Raw genomic sequence first — 5347 nt, 5'->3', positions numbered from 1 at the left:
CTCTGGAGAAGGTTTTCGTCCAGGATATCCCTGTACTTGGCCGCATTCATCTTTCCCTCGATTGGAAGGGTTCTGGTCGTCCCAAATGTCTTCCATTTAAGGATTATGGAGGCCACTGTGCTCTTAGGAACCTTAAGTGCAGCAGAAATTTTTTTGTAACCTTGGCCAGATCTGTGCCTTGCCACAATTCTGTCTCTGAGCTCTTCAGGCAGTTCCTTTGACCTCATGATTCTCATTTGCTCTGACATGCACTGTGAGCTGTAAGGTCTTATATAGACAGGTGTGTGGCTTTCCTAATCAAGTCCAATCAGTATAATCAAACACAGCTGGACTCAAATGAAGGTGTAGAACCATCTCAAGGATGATCAGAAGAAATGGACAGCACCTGAGTTAAATATATGAGTGTCACAGCAAAGGGTCTGAATACTTAGGACCATGTGATATTTCAGTTTTTCTTTTTTAATAAATCTGCAAAAATGTCAACAATTCTGTGTTTTTCTGTCAATATGGGGTGCTGTGTGTACATTAATGAGGAAAAAAAATTTACTTAAATGATTTTAGCAAATGGCTGCAATATAACAAAGAGTGAAACATTTAAGGGGGTCTGAATACTTTCCGTACCCACTGTATACTTCACTGCTGGAAATCCCATAAACTAAGCTTAATTTTAATCAATGCTAAACTGTTAAATCCATTGCCACATACTTTTTGAAAGATAGCTTTGCAGACATTATACAACCCTTCAAACCAAAGGAACTGTTTTCATATTCTAATATATGGTAATTAACAGCAAATAGCTTTCAGAGTGCAGCATACATAACATTTATGCCTCATATTAATAACTTAACCTCCACTGGTATGCAGCCTTTTGTTAATCAGTTACCTTTAACTTTGTTTCATTATCAGTATCATTGCGCAAACGTTGTATATTAATTAAAGAATCTAAACAAACAATAGCCTGTTCATAAAAAAATAAAAAAAAATAAATTGTAAAAAAAATGGACACTACATGGCCCAAATATGAACACCATCTTTTAATTAACAGGTTTGTATTGACCCCTTAACTCTAGCAGAGATTAAACCTAATGCCATGGCATTCATTTATATTCTTATAATTCTGAATAGCCACTTATTTGTTAGTTTGCAGAATCAGGTCTTCTCGTGATCAAGACTTTGTTTGGATTAGATCATGTGTATTATAGTTTTATTATGCATAATGTAGATAACTTATCTTCTGCATATTAGATAAGCTACAAAACATAACCTAAATGTTAGTTAGCTATAAGCGGAAAAAACACTATAAAACTATAAACATGACAATATATGTCACTACCTAAGAACTTAAATCACAGATAAAGATATTATTTCACAATTATATGGTCCCCTCGTCTTCTAAATATTCACAACATCTTGGTAGAGAACCCTTCTGTCACATGAACCAACCAATGAAGTACCTCAAGGTTCTGTATTTGGCCCGCTCTTCCTCTTAATATATACATCATTGAGGAGACCCTTCTATCACATGAAACAAATAATGGTGCACTTCAGGGTTCAGTATTTGGATATTAATATATCCAACATCTTGGAGCAGACACTTCACATGAACCAATCAATGGTGTATCACAAAGTTTGCTATTCAGCCCCCTTGTCCTCCTAATACACACAACATCTTGGAAGAGACATTTCTGTAACATGAACTAACCAAAGGTGGACCTCAAGGTCCGGTATTTTGTCCCCTATTTGGCCCCCTTGTCTTCTTTATATCATCCAGGCAATTGGATTTCCCCTACTTTTTTCACTAATATACTGACAACTCACAGTTCTTCTTATTATTATCACTTTTTTGGATGTGACTGACTTGAGGATGAGCAATGACTCACTAATGTTTCCAGAGAATGAAATATTTCTTTGTACTGATACAATAGGTTAATGCATGCAATTAGTTTCTGCTGTTGCTTATGTACTGTATGCTGCACCCTTCTAGACAGAATGAAAGACAATGGGAAACAGCATCTTCGTTGTGAATGCCTTTAGAAATCACGGTTCCACTGAAATGACAATGAACGAGATGAGTCAGTGGCGATACCATTAACTATTAGGGTTGCTAACAAAATGTGAACTTTTTGTTATATAGTTTTAAAGGGTTAGTTCACCCCAAAATTAAAATTCTGTCATTAATTACTCACCATCATGTCATTCCAAACCTGTAAGACCTTCGTTCATCTTCGGAACACAAATTAAGATATTTTTGATTAAATCTTAGAGCTCTCTGACCTATGGAGCCTACATGACATGCAAGAAAAAATAAGTAAATCGTGCGCACGATTTACTAATTCGTTCCCTCGATTTGCTAAATCGTGCGCACAATTTACTAATTTGTTCCCTCGATTTACTAATTCGTTCCCTCGATTTGCTAAATTGTGCGCACAATTTACTAATTCGTTCTCTCGATTTATAAATCGTGTGCACGATTTAGCAAATCGAGGGAACGAAATAGTAAATAGTGCACACGATTTAGCCTACTATTTTTTCCTGCTGGGCTCCATACTGACCCTCTGTAGAGAGCAACGCAATTGTTATGTTTCCAGGTCCAGAAACGTAGTAAGGACATTGGTAAAACAGTCCATGTGACATCAGTGGCTCAGCTTGAGTTTTGCGAAGCTATACGAGAATACTTTTTGTGCGCAAAGAAAACAAAAATAACGACTTTATTCAACAACTCTTCTCCCCCAAGTTACTGTCTTCCGCCATTTTGGAGAGTATCAAAACGCATACGCACACTTTACCCTAAGCGTAAACAATGCTGAATTTTCATTTTGGGGTGAACTAACCCTTTAAACCTTTATAGAATATGCAATGAACACTCAGGTCAGTACATGAGGTGTTTCCGCTCAGGTTGCTTTAGGTACTGCTCAGCAAGCTTGCTTGAAATTAGAGAGACAAAATTAACACTGGTCACAGTCAATTAGAAATGTGAAGAGAAATTTACCGGTCTATAGGGAAGCCGCTTTGAACATTATTCAAGCATTCATGCATATGAAGATGCCACATCCACACCCTGCATTGGTCATGTACACCTCTAAAAGTCATTGGTTTCCATAAGAACGTGCATATCTGTTTCTAATTATCGAATACTTTTCTACACTTTCATTTTGGTCACACTAGGCTGTGAGCATGAGAAAATACTTCAGAGACAATCCTGAAAATTATAGGCAACATGATATGAATCTGCCATCTTTGCTCATGACGGCTTATGGACTCTCAGTTCTGCTGGCAGGTAGCACATTAACAAAAACAAATAAAACATAAATTTCTTTATGTTCCTTAATGCTTAAAAAAAAAGGTTTCAAAAGGGAGGTTTTCACAGAAATGCCATTGAAGAACCATTTTGGGTTCCCAAAGAACCTTACAACGAATGGTTCTTAAAAGAACCATTTTCCTTAGCGAAAAAGAACATAATAATCTAAAAAATATTTCCCACTATAAAGCCCTTTGTGCAATGGAAAGATTCCATTGATGTTAAAGGTTCTTCAAGGAACCATTGAGGAACCAATAAGGAATCTTCATTTTTTAGAGTGTTGATTCTTTATGAAATCTTTAATGGTTTCTAGCAGTTCAAGTCTTTGTCCTTCATCCCAGCTAATGCAGTTTGAGTTTTAAAGTTATTTTAATGTTCTGTCAGAATCTATGAATTTCATGTCTTTGTCACCAGAGGAAGATGGCAGCACTCAACATCCTGTCATTTCAATGGACCCGTTTCAGAGACAAGGGTGGAGGGCAGGTCAACTCTGCCTCAAATCTTGTTGAAACCGCCAAGAAAAACCAGATCTATTATATGAATATGCAATGCAGATCATAAGACATAATTATAGTTCAGGAGAATTACAGCTAATGCTTTAGCTTGAATACTCTAAATGAGTAATAGAGGCTATCAGGGGCACTTTCAGATTCTCACACCTTTGCATTATCTCCAAGTGAGAGGACAGAGAACATTGTAATTGTCTAGGGGCCACTCACAAAGAATGCGTTTTGCATTCCAGTGTGCTACTTTTCTACGTTTACATTTCTACTTGTCTCTTTATGTTGGTACCAGTTTTTATTTATTCTTGCTTCTTGCTATACACTCTTAAAAATAAAGGCTCCAAAAGGGTGTTTTTGTTGTGATGCCATAGAAGAACCATTTTTGGTTCACGTTTTTCTTGAATTTCCTAAATGCCATTGAAACTGATAACATCACAGACAGACAAGAATGAAGGAAACAATACCAGATGCTCATTATCTTTGAGAATCATTATCATCATGGAAACCAGAGGTGTGCTGCATTGTGATGAAGGACCTCATTCAAATTAAGGCAATCCAGCTCAATTAAACATAGATCTGCTGACAGTACCATAGCACAAATGAAATTAGATTATCATGTGCTAAATCACTGTTAGAGTATGATGAAAAATAAAAAGGGACAAAACCAGAATGCTCATGCTTGTATAGGGTTAAACATGTCTTGCCATGACATACAAAAAGGGTGAAGAAAGAGAGAGAGAGAGAGAGAGAGAGAGCGAAAGAGAGAGAGAGAGTGTAACTGTGATTCTCTGTATAACCAAGGAAACACTCACATTATAACATGTGTGATGGGCTTATTATCAGTCTTTTCAACTAGAATAGCAATTTTTACATCAGCACAGGGCTTCTGAGGAGAACCTTCTGAACCTTCAGCTTTAATTTTCATGTCACTGATGTTTTAACATAGTGAATTGTGCATTGTGCCAAACTATAAGGTAAGATTCTTGTTAATGTTGATATAGTGTATTTGGTGCATGTGACAATCTATTCAAAGACTTTTTATTATCGCTTTATAGCTATCTTGCCAGATATTAGTGGCATGATTGGAATGGGAATTGATTTGGGAGGTTTCCTTCATGAAATGCTCCAGGGAATATGTGTGTAAATTAGGTTTCAGACTGATTGATCTGTTCTCAGTAACTGTGTAAAAAAAGGGCTCTTTCTGATTATACGTGGTGTTTAAATGTCTGACACACTTGTTGATCTCTCATGATTATTATAGAGAAATACAAAGTATACATTATTTTCTCTTGATTCATGCAAGTGCTTGGGAAAAATAAGACAGAACATTAATAAATACTATTTTATTGTCTGTACTTGCATATACAGCCTGTTGCCATGATTGAATTTATGAATCTGTGAATCTAGTTCTTGTCGGTGTGTGTGTGTGTGTGTGTGTATATACAGTATATATATATATATATATATATATATATATATACATATACACAGAATATATATACACACACACATAAGAGAGAGGGAGAGAGAGAGAGAGCGATGTCTT

Source organism: Sinocyclocheilus anshuiensis, unplaced genomic scaffold, assembly GCF_001515605.1.
Source record: "Sinocyclocheilus anshuiensis isolate Anshui unplaced genomic scaffold, SAMN03320099.WGS_v1.1 scaffold1754, whole genome shotgun sequence".
NCBI lineage: Eukaryota > Metazoa > Chordata > Actinopteri > Cypriniformes > Cyprinidae > Sinocyclocheilus > Sinocyclocheilus anshuiensis.
The sequence above is the reverse complement of the archived record's forward strand: the minus strand, read 5'-3'. Positions refer to the sequence as shown.